The sequence below is a fragment of the Anomalospiza imberbis genome, chromosome 16 (genome assembly GCF_031753505.1).
Source record: "Anomalospiza imberbis isolate Cuckoo-Finch-1a 21T00152 chromosome 16, ASM3175350v1, whole genome shotgun sequence".
Lineage (NCBI taxonomy): Eukaryota > Metazoa > Chordata > Aves > Passeriformes > Viduidae > Anomalospiza > Anomalospiza imberbis.
The window spans coordinates 6,093,585-6,114,517 of record NC_089696.1 but is presented as its reverse complement, the minus strand read 5'-3'; the positions used below and the strand labels follow the sequence as shown (position 1 = coordinate 6,114,517).

The 20,933-nt window shown below is 40.2% G+C and overlaps 1 long non-coding RNA gene across 1 annotated transcript in view; it reads left to right on the top strand.

Annotated features, from left to right (window-relative positions):
* Positions 1 to 12,961, top strand: part of LOC137483550 (uncharacterized) — an 84,249-nt gene extending 71,288 nt beyond the window's left edge. The window contains exon 3 of the long non-coding RNA XR_011004517.1: positions 12,894 to 12,961. This is a non-coding gene — a long non-coding RNA (uncharacterized lncRNA). The remainder of the gene's footprint in view (positions 1 to 12,893) is intronic.
* The last annotated feature ends 7,972 nt before the right edge of the window (positions 12,962 to 20,933 follow it).

The window sequence follows — 20,933 nt, the reverse complement described above, 5'->3', positions numbered from 1 at the left end:
ATTCTGTCCTCCTGACAGAGAGGAACAAATTTTAAAGTGTGGGTTCAAAATTATAGAATATCTTTTGACTTTGGGCTTCTAAGAAAGTGTTTCTTTGTCACAAACCACCACAGAGCTTCAGAGGCTTCCTGTGAGCTGAGCTGACAGGTAGGATGCTCTTCACATAAAGCCTATATTTTCCTTGATAATTGCTGAGTATTTATTAAATAAATGACTATAAACAAAATAACAAAATATATTTACTGTTACCCAGTCACAGCAAATGACTGTATGCAAGTACACAGCCTGGCAAGAATTAGGGCTTTTCCTAAAACTACTTTAGCCTTTTATTTTGGTTTTAATTATGGCTTTACATCAAATACAAGAACTTTTTTGCTTGAAAACTGCTTTAAAAAAAGACCAGTGTGGGGCTGCTGAATTCTGCCATAAGCACTTTAATACTGAAAAGAAATGCTGTGTACGTACAGCAGCTGCTGGACGTGCAGGTACAATATAGATGCTTGTGAATTATTTTTTCCTATTTAGTAAGGAATTGAAAAATGACATGTTTCAGTCCTATGACCTCTGAGAAAGTCTCAGCAAGCAAAGTTGTGCATATTTTAACCTTCACAGTCACACTTACAAGATCCACACCGTCAGACTAACCATGCAGTTGATGGATACTCTAATGATCTTGGTCACATTATGCCAATTATATGGAGTGGCCTCAAAGCTGCTGATGATACCCACAATTAACTCTTGAGACGTAATGGATGGGTCTCTTGGTGCATTCTTTCCTTTGAAGGACTCGCAAACCTGCTGCAGTAGGAAACTTGTACGATGTATCCAGGCTGTTCTACTGCTATTATCATCCACATGGTTCTAAAATAGACCTTGCCAAATCATTAAATGGATCTTGCAGAGCACTGAATTTTAATTGCTCTGGGGATACTGAGAGAGAACAGTATTGATTGACTAACTTTATGTAAGTTTATTAAGAGTTGTTAATCTAATATCTAATTAAGGGATTTTGTCTTACTTTTTTGCACGATATCTCTGTGATTTTATTAATGATATTTTAAATGTTCTGTCTCTAATAATTTACATGCACCAAAAGGAAATGAAAAGAATTACACTGAACTGAAATATTTTCCCTCTAGGGCCAACTTTTCAAACATAGTAGCTTGAGACAGCTAAATTCAGAGTTAGCCACAAAGAGGTGCTGGGAGGCAGAAGACCTGAAAGGTGGGAGGCTGACTGTTCATGTCAAAGGTTACACTGTGAGAAGAGGTAGGATGAGGTGGCATTGGGCAGGATGGGGGGTTTTCTCTGTTGTAAGCTTTTCCACATAAAATCCCCTTGCAAATGAAGGTGACCTAATGAAGGGACAAACAAGCATGAAGGTGTGGTGGTTGGATGCTCTGCTGAGAATGGGATGGCAGTGAGAAAGATGCAAAAAGTACTTTGAAAAGAGCAACTGTGTCCTGCCAAAATGACTCTATGTCCTGCAGAACCTCTGCATTACAGATTGTGATCCTGTGAAAAAGTGAATTTTGACATTAGTGTCAGTGGATCAGAATTTGTCATCTCCCCCTGCGTGTGTATCCCTGTGGCTCCTGATGGGGACAAAGCAGGCTAGAGAAAATGGTGAAAGATTTTGTCTTTTCTTCTTGTGTGCCCCAAATCAAAACAGGATTGGTTAGTTTTGAATTTAATTTGCAAGGAGGTTCTGCAGACTAAGGGAATTTGTCTAGGAAGAGAAAGAGCTGATCAGATAGTTTAACAGAGTATGTGCTCTAGCCCTGGGATTTTTCTGCTGAAAAATATGATATTACTGGATATTCTTGGAATACAAATTACTTCTGTGATGCATATGTTATGGGTGGATACCATGTTACACCGAGTCAGTTTTTAATTAAAAGGTATAAAATAAAATAAATTTTAGACCATGTTCCAGGGAGAATATTTTCCCTGTGAAAACTGTAGTAAAGAACATGGAAATGTCAGGGAGAGTGAATTTAAAGAGGGGGTGCAAAGCTACAGAACCACTTCTGGCTCACATTACTTGGAAAGGACATATTTTGCATAGCCTTTGGCACAAATAAAGTGTGAGGCTACATCCCATGGGCAAGGTCCTGGAGAGCCATTAATAAATGACCATTTCCATATAACACATGGCACAGCTGGCGCAAGGAAAGTAACAAATTATGAGAAGGTTGGCAGATTCAACTTATTTGCTAATTGTTATAAGACAGCAAGCTAAGAGATGTTTTGTACAAGATATATAGAACTAAACTTTGGTTTAAAGGATTTAGTCTGTAAATAGCCAAACAAAAAATCCAACAGCTTTAAGTGTACTGCATTTCAATTAGAAAATGGTGATCAGCAAAGGCAAACTCAGAATTTGTGTCAGTCATCTCATTGCATCAGTTGAGACTTTTGTAAATGTGCAGAAAACACCCTGACTTGACACCTTGGTTATCAGGACACAGATATGTGAAAGAAGTGATTGAAAAATTACTTATTATTTGTATACCAATTATTTAAAACCAATTTGAACTTAGTAAAATGTGCCAGTGAAAATGCACCAACTTTTAAACCTGCTTGAAATTATAAATCTGATGATTGGTATCAAGGGTATCATCCTATGCAAGTCTGATCAATTAAATATCTGTAGGGAAAAAAACCCAGCTTTGAGTGCTGTTAGTGCTAGGAAGGCTTGTCTAGTAGGGAGGTTTATTGAAATTCATATGGATACTGGCTCCCATCCTCAGGCTGCCTCCAACGTGTGGCATTCAATTCCAAAACCTTACTTGTTTGTCTCCACTAAGAAATGTCCCTGATGACCAGACATGCCAAGATTTAATAATCAGCCTTGGACCGAAATAAAACAAATGCATAAATCCCAGAAAGAGCAAAGTGAGTCTTGTGGTTCCTACCACAAGAGGCTTCCTAAGGCAATTTTAAATTGTGTTTGTATGCAGAAGTGTTAGTTATTAGCTTTCCCTCTGATCTTTTAAGTCATCATGGTTTTTTGATCACAAAATTCCAAATATTTTACTAGGCAGAAAATTTGGTCCCTTGCTTAATTAATGAAAGTAGATTAAAGCTTGTGCTGCAAGGATAGTGATAATGTCACAAGAAAAAAAAAAGATGATGTTATTTACATCATGTTTGCATCCTGAGTAAATAGACAAAATGTGAAAAACACAAGGATAGTTCCCACCATCTGCAATTTTGAGGAACAAAAGCTGATAATTAGCAGAGTGCAGTCTGAGCTGGGTACATCTGTATGCATTTCTATTAAATGTTCTAAAGGCTATTTCAATAAAATGCTTCAAATGACTGTCTATTTTCATGGAACACAAGTCTCAACAAACACCCAGAAGAGTAAATGAGTTTTTCAAAAGAAAGGTGCCCTGCTCACTTAGCATGGATTTAATTTTTGTAGAAAGAGATGAGCTTAGTAGCAGCAATTGCACCTACTGAATTGATAGCTCTTAGGAAGTTTTAATTGTAGACCGTAAAATTCCTCTTGGCTTCTGGCTCTGTTACTCTTGGATACAGCATTGCAGGGTACAGGGTCTGCTCCAACCACTCCTGCAAACTGTAATGAGGCAAAATGCATAAACATTATTTTGCTACTTTAGCATATATCATGTTTTTCCTAAAGAAAAAAAAAAAAGAAAAAAATCCCCAACACCCTGGGCACTAAAACAGTCATGGCATGAAATCAATTTTGTAAATGTCAAGACATCGGACTGGAATTTTCCAGGGAGTCTAAGCGCATTAGCAGCTCAAATCCCATTGAAAACCTACCATATATACTCTGGACAAATTACAGAAACAGCAGATCTGTAAAAACAGCTGCCCTGGCAGTGTGGAATATTCCTTGGAGAGGAGCCGGGGTCAGCTGCAGAGAGGGGTTGCAGGGAGGGCTCCTCACTCCTCTCTAAAGTGACCAGAGATGTTTTGTGTGTCCTTCCCAGCAGTGTGGGATGTTGGAGGAATGTTGCCCTCCCCGCAGGGCTGGGTGTAGCTGCAGCCCCAGTTTATCCTTCCAGCAGTTAGGTAGAAGTGGATGTAGAAACAGAGCTGTCGTGTACCCATTTAAAGCTTCCTGGGCAAATAGGCACGTTAAATATGAAAATATTTCTCTAAAAACAACAGCACTGACCCTTCAGCTGACACTGACCCCTGCTCCTCCAAAGCAGTTAAGTGAGGAAAGGATGGGTAATTCACACTGTCTGCCTTTCAGTATTCTATCAGCAGAAAATTTTTGCCCTGGGATAGTGTCTATCTTCCCTTCAGCAGTATTTAAAATGTGGTCTGAGCAAAACCCCAGGATCTTCTTATCCTCAAAAAATCTATATTTGTATATATAAAAATACACATATACATATATACAAAGAACTTTTTATCCCCCTGAAATTAGTCATTAAATTATGATGATGATGCTTTGAATTTGTGTTTTACCATGTGCTGTAGCTCAAGTGTTTCTAACTCCAGTCCTTCCTTTAAACTAAGTTCTCACCTCTGGCTGCATCTGCTGTATTTCATGGCACTGGGTGGTACCTGACACCAGGGAGAGCAGGGACACACTTGAAGAGTGTGCTTGCATTTCTTCAGAAAACAAAACTGATGCTTCTCTTCCACTTCCCAGGCACCTGGGGATTTCAGACATCAGCTCATGCTCTTTGTAGGCAGCAATATAGCCTTGTTCAAATCCTTCCAGCCTTCAAGTTACACTGAAATAAAAGCTGATCAGCACTTTACTTTTACTTAAATCATACCAAAAGCTCAAGCAGTGTTTGGTAGTCTTTGACTATACGTCGCTGATTACTTGCTGAGAAACAGTAATTGTAAATGGCAAGGAAATAAAGTTTCAGGCTTGCATTGCAGCTGATTTTAAACACCAGCCTGAGAAGTGCAAGGTTAGCTCTTTGCATGGAGAATACTGCTAAAAGGAATGTTATTTTCTCTAGTTTTATTACCGCCTTAAAATATTTCTCAGAAAAAGAAGGCATAATTCCGATTTCAGTGAAATGCCTCTGCTGAGGTTGATTTTCTCTCAGAGCTATTGTTCACTCAGGTTCCTGTTTATTTTTGGATGTGTCCCAACGAAACATTTTGTGCAAATTGTTTTGTAACTTCATGAACAAATTCTGTTTATGCAGATTCTTAGTTCATCTCCCTTTAGCATAGATAAAGGCTGGACCTTTATTCCTGTAATGATTTCTACCACAAAGAAAAATATATTTGAAAACATTACATATTGTGCATCCCATTCTTACAGGGATGTTATGTTTTACTGGAGTTATAAGTGTTATTTAAGAGGATGGTGGGATTAATATTTGCACTTTTGCTGTTGTAATGAGCAAGTGGAAGAGCACCCTGTGACACATCGGCAAAGGGGATGTGCAGACCATGTGTGCACACGTGACTTAAATACAAGAACTTTGTCACATGATTTTTCATCTAAACCCATAACCAGTTTATCTGATCTCCATTAACTGCTTTTATATATTTATAAAACAAATGCCCCTGAAACAGTTAACCTGAAGAATAAGTTTGTTCTTGAAGTTTGTATTGCCATGGCTTCCTCGTCATCCCTCTGTTCTGAAGCAGCTGTTTTGGTTCTGCTATAAGGTAAAATCCTGTCTGTGCTGGGTAATGAAGAGGTAAAGTTGCTGGTTTTGTATACTGAATGATTTATAAAAGTTGTTAAATGTAATGAGCAAAGGCAGAATACAGTGGTAGCTGTAGTGTAAAAATATTATCAAATGATATAACTGTCAAATTAATGAAATTCAGTGTGATATAAATTAGGCATAGTTGTATGCAAATAGGTGTTCAGGCACTTAGCTGCTTGGTTGTAACTAGTATGTCCAACTGATGCCAAGCAATTATTTCAGGATAAAGAGCACCATTTGCATTTGTTATAAACTCCATGAGCTTAACAGAACTGAAATTCTGTTTGTGGATATTTGGCCTAAGTTGTCAACATAAATTAAAAATACTACCTGCTCTTCATAACACTCCTTTCTCTTCTGGGTCGTGGGCTTGTATAAATTAATGTAAATCCACAGAAACCAAATATATATCCTAAGGAGAAAGAGTTGAGTGTGAAGACTGTGGACATGGAGTGTTTCTATTACCAGCTTTTACAGACATTCTTGGCACATCTAACTGGTAACAAATCTCTCAAGCTCCATCCTAGGCTGTTTTTTTCCCACTGTCACTATTTCTAAAGCTGTGCCATCCTGCTGGAAACACATTTCAGGTGTCCAATATAAATTACTGCAGTCCTTTGCTCCTCTGACAGTATTTTCCTCTGGCTGCTCTCACTTCTTAGCCTTCACTTTGTCACATTTTCTCTTTGTGGAAGTGAGGATCTCCTTTCTCCTGGTTGCCACTGGTGCTCTCCTCTGTATCAACTGGATGTCCTCTTTCCCAATGCCAAAACCATTGATATTGGCATGATGCTGTATTATCTACACAGCTTGAATATTGTGATTTGTAGCATTACCCCCCAGCTCTTTGAAGGATTGGGTTTGTTAGCACTAGACATTCCCATGAAAGTCATCATCCTGCCTTGTGAAGAGCATCAGCCCAGTGAAAGGCATAATGGCACAGGCAATTAAAACACTCTTTTTTCTTTTTGATAGCAAACCCATAGTGTTTTACTATTGCAAGATTTATATTAACAGTGCTAGCTACAACTTGTTGTAGAAGCTGACATTTATTTGATTAAAATGAAACAAAGTCTTTTGTTTTTTCCCTGCTCTTCACTGCTAGAAAACTGTTAATATTCTAGGGGATACCAAGAGGACTACTGTGTGAAAATATAAAAGGTATGAATGGAGAGAATAAACAGTAATGACAAGTAGATTCATTATTGATAATGTCGTATTGGAAGTTCGGAGAATTCATCTCAGACTGGAGGAGATGGCTGTCAGACTGCCCCTGCAAAGCTTTTCTTTTTGAGGACAGATATTTCATGAGTTTGGAGGGCATGTCAGCTGTGTTTTTTAATACACAGCATAAAAAAGGAAGTGGTTCTTAGTGGTACATAGCTCTGTAGTGACCCCAGATGCTTACAGAATATTTTATTTGAACAGGGGAACATTTCATTTATTGAAAAGCACAGGGAAATCACTAAGAACTTGAATAAAAACCAACACTAGATATTCCCAGAACAATAGGTCTTCAAACCTGTTTAATTCTCTATACTAACAAGACAGGAGATGTCTCATATCTAAAGTTTTTCGATAGTCTTTCCTGTGAGTTCTTGTAAGCAAGATAAAGGAATACAATTTGATAACAACATAGTGAAATGAGATCAAGACTTATTGTGAATGAGCCTCAGAGAACAATTACAAATGATTGTCAGGATGGGAAGGCTGTAACATGCAGGTACCCCAGTGGGCTGCCCAGGTACTACTCCGTGTTCTCTCGCAGCCTGCAGCAAAGGCAGAGTCTGTTCATTAAATCTGCAGGTGATATTAACGTGAGAGCCTGTATGAAAAAGATTTAACATTTAGGAAAAGCTTGAAGAGTGGAAGACCGAGTTTGCAATTCTGTTAAGGGTAAATAAAAGGAGCTAGACTTGGGTACAGGTTTATCAGTGCAGCAGGCTGGGGGAGCAGCAGGGTGGGCAGGTGCTCTGAGGAAGGGGATGTGAAGGGCCCTGAGTGAATCACAGGTCAGAGGGGGTCACAGGAGTCTTATAAAGCTCATAGTGGGAATTTCAAGTAGCAAATTACATCTATGAAATCATCCTTCCCTCTCCAGAAACTAGTAAGGGACCTCATCTGCCAGTCCCTCACCTAGTTGTGAAAAAGGGGGCATTGCTGAAAGAGTATCTGCATGCCTATATCTATATTAATTTCCTACTAGTCAACTGTTTCATAAAATGTTTTTTTATGAGATTTAACCTTCAAGAAAGAGAACCCAAGAATTTTAAGCCAAGCTGCATCAAGCATTTCAGATAATAAATCTGAGGGAAAGGTTTCCCAGAGTTGTAAGGATTGTCACATCTCAGTATGACTGAATTTTCTACATCAAAAAGTCTTGAGGTTTCTGGTTTGCTTATCCCAAAGACTTGAGATTTCTGTGTTGTCTACACCAGACAGACATTAAATATTAAACATTGTTTGGGAGAATCACAGGCAGGTGAAAATCATCCATGATATTTACCTTAAAGTCACTGTTCAAAATTCTGAACCTTGCTTATTTTAAACTGATGAGCTTGTCATTGTTTTTACCTTATTACTTCTTATCACTGGTAATTTTCTTCCAACTGTGGATTTTATTGTTCCAGTTCTTTGTAGTATCAATTATAAAAGTCATTACCTGTGGCTTAATCATTATTTTAACAGATTTTCTTGCATGGAACTATCTTGTTTTCCAAGACAAGTTGTTTAGGTTCACTGACGATGAGGGAATCAAAAGACATATGGTTGTTTTCAAACTTGTACCTAAGTCCTTGCCATGCTTTGCCAAAGAGTGGGCATAAGTGTGCTCCTCAAGGACAGCCCCAGAGCTGAGTTACCTGCTCACAGAGACTGCAGGGCTTGCTGTGCTCCTTGCTGCTGCAGACCCTGTGCTCACTCCCTGCATCCCCCTGGCATGCATGGTCGGTCTGACAGAGCAGCACCTGCAGCAGCTGCACCAGTGGGAATGCAGAAGCTTTTAGAGGGTCAGCCAGAGTTTTTAAAAGCACCTACTCTAAATATAATTCAGCTCATTTAGTTAAGCACCTGTAACCTGCATCTCAGAAGCACAGCCTTCTTGGTGATCCCTGTGTGTGCTGTGTCGCTGTAGAGCAGAAGGGGAATGAAAATGACTCCAAATCAAAGGCAAAGAGAATGAACTCTGATTTATTTCAAATGCACCGCTCTATTTATTGAGAACATTGTGCGGACTGATTTCATTGGTCTTAGAGTAAAAACACTCACACCGTTGGTGTGCAGTGAATGACGCACGGTGGCAGAACCTATCTATAAGCAATGTGAACAACAAGATAGATTAGAGAATTATTTACATTCTTTCCCAACTGTCTCCCAGGCTCTTGCCTGGTTAGAAAACCTTCTCTTTTTCTCTCTGACTGAACTGAGAATATCCACAGTGCTGGCTAACAATAATGATAATTTCTGAGAGTTTCAGATGGGGTAGCAGTCAAACATTTCCAGCTGTAGGGAGATGAGCACAAGAGATGACACCTCGCTGGCCCTGGGGGCATGAGGGCTGAGGGACATGGGAGGAATTGTGGCCAGTGCTACAAAGGTTGTAGTATTTGCCAAACATATATTTACTTGTATTTGAAGTGATATTTGGACTGAGCTCTTTGGGCTAGAGCTGCAAATAGATTAGGGGCAGTAATGCTGATTGCTGTCATTTCTTTTTTTTTGGTCTTATATAGGTAAGGCTAATTAGGTTATAGAACAAAATCAGGTTTCCAAGGAACTTCTGTAAGCGTAGGACTTGGATCTAATTTAATGCTATGATTTAATTCACACTCTGTGTGATATTTGTTACCTGCCATTGATGATTTTGGAAAGTGACAAAGTAGTTTAAGTGCTCCTCCAATATTTGCAGAAGCGGTGTTCTTTGCAGGAGGGAGCTGAGGGCCCTGCTGGAGGCCATGGTAGGAAGATTGTGGATTGCAGAGTTTAATCTGTCTCTTTTCACACATCATGCACCAACTACAGACCCTGCCTACTGACTTTTTTTGTTTTATTTTGTTTTGTTTTTCTATGACAGAATTAAAAAAAAATCTGAGAATGCTCTGTAGCATAAGAAATAAGGTCATAGAAAAGACGGTCCTTTTTATATCTCTGCTACGGTCTTGCTGTGCAGCCCTGGGTAAATGAGATTTTCTCTCTGTGTTCACTGTTCCCTTCCCTGGGCTTTTTAAATGAGCAGGATCCCAGAAACAGGGACTGTGTCTCCATCCTTCTATAACATGGACCTTTTAAACCCACGTTTGAATTTTGCACTGAATTCGCATACATGAGAATCATGCACATGATTGCAAACTGAAATGTAAGTCAGTAAAGAAACAGCTGTCATTAAACTGAGAAATAAAGACAGAAGTAAACATTCCTGTTTCTCAGAAATTAATCGGGTAAAATATATTGTTCCATTTGGAGTTTATGGATTACAATGCAATTGACAGTTAAAAGCATGTAGACTTTTAAATATAGTTAAATATTTCAATAAAACACTCTAAATTAGGGCTGTATAAATTTAAATGGGACTTGCTTATCTTTTCTTTCATGGTTTGGTGGCTTCAGAGCCTGACTCTTCTTTCAAAATAGTGGAACTGTGGCAGGAAAAAAGCATAGTGCTGCTGTGAATAAAAGCTACTGGTGTTTCCCAATGAGGTTTTGTTGTCAAGAAGCTCTGAAGATCTTGGGAAAGGACAGAGGAAGGAAATGATTACAGATTTTAAAAAGCCCAAACCCAGTGAAGGTGGTTACCATAAGTTATTTCATCCATTAGAAGTAGAAACAACATTTTCACCACTGCTGTGAAAATTTTCCTGCTCAATAGTTCCTTGTTTTATTGTTGTTTTCCTTGCTGATTATTGCTGCAAAGTTTGTGGGTGTTAGGAATCCAGTGGGGAGTGTGTTGAAGCAGCTCACCTGTGCTCCTGAGGCAGCTGCTGTCCACTAGTGCTCTTTGACTCCAAACCAAACCCTGTTGCCTGACACTTTGAACAATTTCTTTTTGGCTAGTCTGCAAAACACCATTTACCCTGGGCCAACACACACTTTGCAGGGAGATGTGAATCTGCAAGGGTCACTGGAAAGGAAAATAACCCTTCTGCCTTTTGCATTCAGGGCAAAACCACTTTAAGAATTTTATTATTTAAAATGTACAAGTAGTTAGATGATTGGGATTCTGGCTTTGATCAGCAAATATTCCCTTGCCTTGTGCTTCTTTCAGCCTCCTGAAATGTAAACTACAACTAGAACCCCAGGGGCTCCCCAAGGGCATGATTCAGCCTGGAGCCTTCTGTTGGAGCCCTCGGGAGCTCAGCCTGAGGCTCACCAGGGATCTGTGCTCAGCTGCTGACGCTGGAGGCTGAGGCTGTAATTCAGGTCTCCTCTCTGTGTATTTGGATTTCATTAAAGAAATGGCTAGACAGAAACTGATTGGAACATCTTGATGTGAACAAGCAGATTTTGTCACTATAATGCCCAGCAGAAACTGTAAATTGTTTGCTGTGTGCATTAGGAGATGAATGCTGGCAAATGCCAGCTGTGAATTCATAAGGGAGATAGAAATATCTGCTTTTCTGGCCAGATGTCAAATCCCTTTCTTGGATCATGTGTAAGCTTTAAAGAGAGGAGGCATTGGTTTTGAATTCAGACTTAATATCTGGTGAAGAGAGAAGAGACATGTAAGAATGTTTTTAAAGCATTTGAGAATTGCCAGGTGGGTTCTGCTGTGAGCTGTACTCCAGCACAATCAGAACTCTGGACTACGGATTTTATACATCTGGAGTGCCTGAGGGAGGAAATCTAAAAAGGTTTTGAATAAATTATCTCTTGCCTACAAGTTACAAATGCAGGAAAGGACTCCAAAGAAAAACATTTCCATGCTGATGTTGCTTTAAGTGTAAAGGTAAAAGAGATTTCAAAAACAAGAAACTGGAAAAACCAGCTATAGTCTTTCGAAATGTTGGTACCTGTGGGAACAGCAAGAAGAAGCAGAAAGGCACTAAAGCCCCAGGAAAATGTGTCTGTGTTCAGAAAATTCAGTGTGATAGATTGGAAACCCCAGCACTGCACAAAGCAGTGCATGTTAATGGACAGGGACACGCCACTCATCCTTGCAGCAATGTCCCATGGTGGATGGATAATCTCCCCATAACACAATCAGTTTAGGAACAACCAGTTTTCCAGCTGACAGAAGGAAATTTGCTCTTCTTCTGCACAATCACGTATCCCATCTGAAGATGCGTGCCTCAAATGAAGGTAGAATCACTCCCCAGAGAACAGATTTTCCTCCAAGAGCTGCAATGACCACACTGCAGGTGGAACTGTGGGACAAGGGTTGGGAACAGGCCCTGGGACATCAGCTACAAATCCCCAGCCATCAGTGAGGCTGCATGGGATGCACCTGGCTCTGCTTCCAGGAGCAGTGAGTTGTAGCAGGAGAGAGATCATGGCAGAAATACACACGAGATGCCAGAATGTATGGACAGCACCTTACTGAAAACTGCATTTAGGGCCAGAGCTGCTTATGCTGTATACATTTTCATGGTATGTCACATTATTTTATTTTTTGAGTTAGGGAGCAGGTTTTAGAGCAAAGGAACTGATTGTCACAGTGAATGCAAGGCTAAACCACCACCTCTGAAAGGGCCTCTTTTCCCACACCTCTACTTGAGGCAGCATGTGGGAGACAAGTTGGAATTTGATGGGATTTGTTTTTATCTCTTCTTTTTTCTATTTTTATCATTGGCAATGAAAGTGACTCACAAATTTGGCAGGCAGAAGTCAATCAGGGCCATTGCTATTTTGGGCCTTAAAAATTATCTCACAAAATCAAGAACATAAATTAAATACACATTTTCTCATTTAGAAAGTGTCAAAGGTTCAAAGACATAGAAATGTACATCACTTCTCCATGTAGATTTTGTAAGACTTGAGCATATTTTGCTAGCAAAAGGAAAATTTAGAAAAGGAGCTGTATGTTTAACTGATGAATCTGTCTGGGAACTCCATGGGAAGTTGTTTGCATTTAACAGCTTCTATTCATAGGAGTTCTAAAAAAAAACCCCTTGTAAAACTTTAGGTTTGAGTGAGTGACTGCGTGGTACTTAGATGCCAGTTGGGGTTAAACCATGATGTATTACATTTTTTATCTGGTGGATTTTGATACTTTCTTATTTTTTTCAGGTTGAATAGGCATAAACATGTCACAGTTTTGAGAAAATTAGGTCTTTAAATCAAATCTATTCAGGTAATATTGTTTCTGCATAATTTTTTGTGTGAAAATAGTAAAAATTCAATCTCTTATCTGATTTTAAAATAGCTGTCATTGACTGGAAAAAGACTTATTCTGAAGACCAAGTTTCAAACTGAATGGCTGTTCCTGTGTAAAAATTGTCTAGTTGTTTTCATTTCTTTATTGGGTATAACAGCACTTTTAGGGGGAAATAGTACACATGGAAATGTGAAATCTAGTCCATGTAATTTTCCACTGATACAACAGCTGCATTTCCTTTCTGGAAAAACTGCTGTCAGCAATATTTTATACCTGAATATTGAGATGAGGAATGTAAACAGGCCAAACTTATGTAAAAACAGAGACTGTTAAATAATGAATAGTCATCCACTCCCTGATGTCTTGTCATCAAAACATTTGTGATTTTTCTTATTTTCACTACTTGTTTCAGCTCTTGTGAAGAGCAGAGGAAGGAATATTCACAATATTGTCCTCAAGCTGCATGCTGGCTTTGTCTGTGTAACACTTGTTAAAGTGGGCTTAGGAACAGTTCCCTGAGGTGCCAAGTGCTGCAGAGGGCTTCCACTGACTCTTTCTTTTGTGGGATGGGAGCTTTTCCAAAGCCTGTGGATCCCCTGTGCTCATCAGACACCTCTGGTCCTTGCCCACTGAGTTATCTGCTGAAGTTGTCTGCCTGGTCCAAAATCAGAGGACAGAGGCTGAGTTGTATCATGCTCTGGCTGGGCTCTGCAGGAGCTGTGGGATGATCCCACAAAACCATCTGCCATGGGCACCCGAGGCTGATTTTTGTCCTGGGAGTCTCCCACAGAGAAACACAAGGCAAAGCCAGCTGTTCACCAACAGCTGCCTTCCACTCCCGTTTCATCATGCATGATGGACCTCAGAAGAGTGAGAACATGAGGGAATGAGGTGGGACTGTTTTATTAAAATGTTTGATCTTTGCTGTGGAGTCACCACCATGGGATCCCTCCACCTAGAGAATTGTGTGTTTTGAATCTCTCCAAGAGCCATTTTACCTTGCAGAAGTGCCAGAATAAATATACATGTTATGAAGGTGCAGCTAAAGCTCATACTGTTATCTTGCTGTATTTTGGAAATAGTACATTAGTGAGCCAGGCCCTTTAGTTTTTATTTGTAAGGTTTCCAGCTTGAGCTGGCATTTTGTTACAAAAATAAAATCTAGCTGAACCAGTCAAAAAAACCCAAAACCCTTGGCTTGCTGGTAACTGTAAATAGATACCACTTAATGTGGAACACTGCAATGGAATGCTTGCAGGCATTCACACTCAATTCGTGTTTAATTAATGACATAATAACTAAAGGCTCAAAGTTTATGTTTTAAATGTATTCTGATATACAGGAGTGTACAGGTGTAGAATACCAGCTATTTGTGGACTGCTCAACAGGCTTTCCTTCTAAATCTGCTAAGGGTTATTGTTGATTATTTCTGTTTCCCCTGTTCAAATGACATCTCCTCATTTTGGCTATAAACAGGTACCATATGCTCAAAGAGCTGATGGGCTTCACTGTGGTTGTCTCTGATGTTATTGAGTCACAGAATTGTAAAACAGCAATGTCTGAAGTAACATGTTGCCCAGACTCTGTGGGTTTGAGGTTTGGACTCTGCTAGTTCTAGTGTATTTATTAATTTATTAAAGCCCCAAAATTTATCAGGACAAAATTACTCAGTTCTAAAATTTTTTGTAATACTGAAAAGTTCCAGTTTGTAAGAACAAAAAAAAAAAAAAAAAAAAAAAAAAAAAAAAAAAAAAAAGGGAGTAGAATAAACCAGCTCTATTATTATTATTGGTTCACTTCAAAGTACTCAAATCACACCGTTCAATTAATGAGGCTGTAAATGCCCTTTTTCTCTGTTTCATTATATTGCTAATGTCTAAGTGAAGTCTAAGGTCCTTGCTTGTTTTCCTCTGGATGATTCTCTTCCTCTGTCGGTTGTCAGGCTGTCTCGTCCGCTGTGGGCAAGCACAGCACAGGCACTGGAGCATGGTTTCCAGAGGAGCAGGGCAGGCTGAGCGCAGTGCGCCCGCTCTGTGTGCAGGCAGGTCAGCCAGGCCCGGCCTGTGGGCACAGGGCCGTGGACATGGTCTCTTGGAGGAGCCCAGGACACCGGTTTTGAGCCTGGCAGTGGTAGGAGTCAACAGCACCAGCTTCATTCTCTGCTTCTGGCCCCTTCCTCCCCCATTTCCACGGAGGAACGGTCCCAGAGTGGGGCCTGATGCTGCCAGCACTGGGTGTGAGGAACACGGAATGGTTACCCAAGCCCTGAGCTGCCCTCTCTCTAGTGGCTGCAGCGGAAGCTCAGGGAACCCCTCAAGGGGATCAGGATCCCCACTGTGCCTCCCGTGAGCCCTGGGCAGCGGCTGCAGCCAGCGCTGGCCTGGCGTGGCCACCGAGCTGGCCCCAAAGCCAGCCCTGCTCTGGCTGCTGCGCTCTGCCAGCACAGCCATGGTGGATGAGGCTGGGGAAAGGATCCAGGATAAAAATAAGCCTGATCTGGCTCATAGCTCGTCGTTGCGTGGGCTGAGCAGGAATGGGAGGCTGTGGGGAGATGAAGCAGCAGCAGCTCGCGAGGCGATGCCGCGGGTGTGACGGGTGTGACGGGTGACAGTCACCAGCTGCTGGGACAGCGTGGCACCGCCCGGGGAGCTGGGGCCTCGATGCACGCGGGACCCTTGGCAGGGCATTCAACGCAGCACAGGGAATTTCTCTCCTTCAGCAGCACCGGTTAACGATTCTTAACAAATCATGGTCCCTTACACCATGCACTGAGAACGGCCTGCTTCGCTTTTGCAATTTTTTCCTTCCAAAGGAGTGCAGACAATGAGAATGGAACCGCCTCCGAAGCTGAAGGGTGAAGGACATTGGGAACTTCAGAAACGATGTGATCATTTGTTTGAGTTATATTGCAGAATCCTGCACACTGCATACAAGCAGTATATAACCTTGCTCCCTACAAGACACTGAGTGTTGTTAGCATGCATGACAGGTCTACCAGTAGTTGGAGAAAGCAGCAAAAAAAATTGAATCCCATGAGAATTTTCATTTTCTGATAGCTGAGGCTGGCATGGCTGAATTAACATTTCAGAACTTACACTGGGATAATCCATGCAGCAGTTAATTTCAATGTTTTACTGCTGTAGCAGTGTAAACCCTAGTAAATTAATTTCTGTAATGTTTGAGAACATTTTTTTAGACATTCCTTTTCTCATTCATATTTAATAAACTGAAAATCTGCATTAGGACATCTATGTAAATCTCTTGAGTTTTTACTTGTGAGCAAAGGCAACTATTGATATTTAAACAGAAGGTTACAAAGAAATTAATGATACTTAGCCAACCACATTCTAAATGACAGACCTCTTTTCCTTAGGTGGATACTCTTCAATTCTGTTTTTAAAATATCTACTTTCTCACTTGAGACTGATGTTCATGGCCAAATAATCTAAGTCTTGAGGGACATGTGCTTTAAATAATATTTTGATGTAGTGCTTCTGTTTTTTCCTTTTGATTTAACAAATCAGGAATTTTGCAGAAACACAGGTTAGAAGAAACTTTTCTGCTGAGCTCTGTTTATAACTTCTTGCTAAATGTGCTGTCTCAGAGAAGCTGTAGTCTCCACTGGGATGCAGCTGTGATTGCAAGAGGAAAAGGAGGAATTCAAAGATATGCAACTGATCATCAATCACAGGAATGCCTGTGCAGAGCACCATAAGTGAACCATCCTACTTACACCCCATTTTTCTTATAAATTTGTCCATGATGTGCCTGAAAAAGGGAACAATAATTTTAAATAACTACCTGGTGTCGTTATATCCAATATCCTTCCACACTGATTTTTGATCCTTACATTTCAGTCTCCTAGCTCAGGCAAAGGGCAGAGTTATAATTGTGCATCACACTCACCTTGTTCCTGCTCAGACAAAAGCAACATAATGTCAGTGAATTGTTTTGGAGGCAGAATATAAAACTTGTAGATATAAATTACTTAAAAAGAAAATTAAGCAGAGTGGAGAGGCTTAGGATGAATATTTAAATATCTTTAAATTTAAAAATGTCTTTCTCCTGCAAAGTCATAAACTCTGCATTTCACTTTCATAACTCCATCTATCTATTATTCTAGCTTGAAACTGCTAAAATCTGCAGAGAACCCTTAAAACTCAATTTCAGATTCATTCCTGTGCAGTGTTACTAAACACTGACATATTTTGAACGTGAGAACTGCAGTACACTTTTCTGCAGAGAATGACCAAACCTCTTGGGGTAAAAATATTTGCTACTGATGAACAAAGCTGCATGCACTATATTCACAAGATTTTAGGTTTTATTTTTGTGTTTCTAATGGTGAAAAATACTGTAAACCACCATTCTACTTGTGTCCTGTCTTAGTTAATCCCCTGGGAAAGATGTCATGGGAGCTGATGCCTCTCCAGGGGTGAAGGGGAGAAAGAGGGGGAACAGAGAGGGAATGCAGGGAATATGAGGGGCAGGAAGGGGAGTTTTGTGATTAGGAAAGACGGTATAGAGAGAGGCAGAATCATGAAAAAGAAGTTTGCAGCTGGTAGGAACAGGCTAAGAGACGAGGAGCATGGAGTTCATGAGCAGGACTGGGCTGAGTTAGTTTACAAAGAAAGAAAAGTTGGTAGTATTTCAAGGGGTCAGATAGGAAAACCAAGAAAATTCTTCTCCAGATATCAGTGGATAAACCTGCAAGCAGAAAAATGGATAGCAAGGAGTAAGGCTTGAGAAGCTTAGGCTTTTTTTCCCCCTGTAGTGGATGCACAGGATTGGGGATTTACTATGAAAAGTTAATTGTAAAAAATGTAAAAAATTAGCTATATTTACTAAATTTCCAAAAAGTAATATACATTGGAGAGCTGATCAAGCTTAATAGCTATTGTTCAGAACTATAGAGAATATCATACTGACATCAATGAGGTAAGGAATGCTCTACTCAGCATTCTAGCAAGAGAGATTGGCATCTCTGGCTCTCTTCAACCAGTTGCCCCAATAAAAGTCCATGCAAGAAAAAAGAAAAAGCATGGACAGGCATTTGTGTGGGATGAATGCTCATTTTCTGCACAGCAAAAGACTGCATGGGAACTGACCAGAGCATGATGTGTGGAACTAAAGTAATTCTCAGTAGGCTTATGGGGGACAAAATACTAGTCCTGAGGGGAAGGAGAATGATGGAATAGGTGCTGAGTCCAAACCAATTCTATCAATTTGACTTAGAGCACAGTGTGCTCTGCATGGCTGGACGCTGATCTGTACTGATACTTTCATATTCAAGATGTTAGAGGAAAAAGGAGATTAGAATAAGAATTGAGCATGGGGGAGCAGAGGAATGCAGTAAGAGAACAAAACCAATTTTATTTGAGAATAAAAAAAGAGACAGGTAGACATATAGTTAGTGCAGTGAGAAGGTAGCAACATAAATACTTTCACTTGTGTGACTCATTTGCTCTTTCTTTGCTGGCAGATTGTGCTTTAATTATGTCTCTGTAAATCAAATAGTGGTGAACTGTGTATATTTGAAATACATACCTGTAGGTAATTACTGAAGAGGTGCCAGTGTCCTACAGACACCCCTTTGCATCTGCTTCCCATTATGGTATTTAGGACAACTAGAAACACCATTGGGCTTAGTTGGGTGTTGGTGACCAATTGTTGAATTTTCCCTGCCAAAGATCAGGTACTGCACTGGCAGCTCTGCCAAGTCAGACATCTGTGGCTGATTTCCCAGTGTGTGTGTTTGATACCACTGGATGTAAGGAGAAAACTCTTTTTGCTGAAACATCACATTGAATGATTTATAGCAGACAAATAAAGATGTATATGTGAGGCTCTCTAAGTAGGACTGGTGTCAAAGGAAAATATTGAGGGGAAGAAAAAGATTGCAAATTTCTAATTAAAAATTTTGTTTATTTATGCACACAAACCTTGAAATATTAATAGAGAATGCATAAGTAATTGATGGGCTACATATAATTTTTCATACTCTTTATGCTGAGATAGGCAGGAAAGAAATTGACAAAAGGCACAGGCACATTACAACCAGAAAACTGCTGTAGGTTAGGCCTGGAGCTGCTGGGAGTGACTGAGCACTCCTCTCCCAGAGCAACTCTCAGGATTTTCCTTGAGCCTTATGGGTCTTTTCCTGGTCTGACCAACCTTGATATCAAATGGTGGATCAGTTTTTCATCTCCTGTTTAAAGTGATGAATTCAAGGTATGCTTTTTAAGCAGTTTAACAGCTGAAATAAAACTAATTCATGTCCCGAGGGCAAATAGAAATCTATTAATATAGGGTATTAAAACTCTGATAGATTTTAATGCCTGACTCATGATTTTTGTGAGTGCTGGGATTGCCAGCAGACACTTGTCTGAGTTGTGGAAGAGACTCTCTGGAGGGTGCAGGAGGTGGCATGCATTAGCAGAGTGGGAAGCACTCTGAACAAGGGCTTCTTTTTTCCTAACTTAAGAATTTTTCCTTTTAGAATAGGAAAAACAGGCAGAAGGGGAAGAGTTGAAAAGATTGAACTGCTAGGAATACCATCTTAATTCTACTACTACTTAATTTGGGTGAGTTCTGGCAGGGAAGCCAAGCTTGGGGACTCTTGTGCTGGATGTCCCCAGCTTGCTTTCCTCAGGTCTGAGCTCACTGCACTGAAGGTATCAAGACCCCTGAACCATCAGCCTCCCATGTGTGCCAATCTGCAAAGAAGTTTTCCTGTTTCTGTGTTGGGAGAGAAAACTGCTGAACCCAAGGAGTTTCCAGGTGTAGATCTCTGTGCACTGTGACAAACCCTTTGATGCTCTCCTGCCTCCTCCTCAGCCATTTCCCACAGCTGGCAGTGCCCACTCTGGCACGGATCAAGCCATATGCCTGTTCTCTTTAGCCCAGATCCCCTTCCTGGTGGGTAGGATCCCAGTGTCTATTTCAGGCTGAAGGAGAGCAAGAAATACCTTTACTTTTCCTGCAGGTTACTGTCCCTGTTGACATTTTCAGCTTCTGAATCTTTAGCTCTCCCCTATTCTCTGATGAATAATTAAAAGTTTAGGGAGAAAAGAACGCAGAAAATTCTGTGTTTTTTATTTTAAATGCCACGGCTGCATTGATGATAATTTTAAGATAATTTTCAATTTCAATAATCATAAATTTTTTTTTTTGTTTGGTTTTTTTTTTTTTTTGTTTCTTAAGCTATCCTATAAAAAGGACAACTAGGACAGAACACTGGTGGTCTGGAGGCTCATTTCTCTACCAGCACCATATCAGCCTTCTCATAGTCAACACCTCATTTCCCCTGTGGATAAATCTGGCTGATAGTTCTGTACCAAATCTTGCCAACAAAGGCCTTGGGGAGCTGTAGTATCAGAAACTGTTTTCTCCTGATGCTTTTGATGATGGCTGATCTGAGGCCACAGATCTGCTGATGCTTTTCCTGGTGGCAGTGCTGATGTTAGCTGCTGGTTTCCTTTCCCAACAAGTTGTGCTAGTATGACCTGTAGGACGATTTTTTTAAACTATTTAATTACTTTAGAGATTATTGTTATTATTATTTTATCTATATTATTGTATAGTATTACAGTGTGTTAGTGGAGTCAGACAAGCATTTTCTGAGAGCAATTCATCCCAATTAATCCCTGATTTGTCAGGGACAAATTCAGACTCACTTGTCTCATTTGTTTAGGTTAAATGCAAAATATCGTGCTGATATTTAAGCATTTAGAGTTGGTTGAAACTTTTGTCTGTGTAGAGCACTGGCTTGAAATGAAAACTCCATGTTACAATATTGACTCTATCCTTTCCTCTGTCCCAACCTGAATGCCCATATTCTCAGGGGTTTCTGAGTGAACACTACAGCAAAGCAAGCAGCCAGAAGTCAGACTAATATTTTTCAAGTTGTCTCTTTCGTAGAAGGCTTATTCAATCGCTTCTGAGCAGGTGTC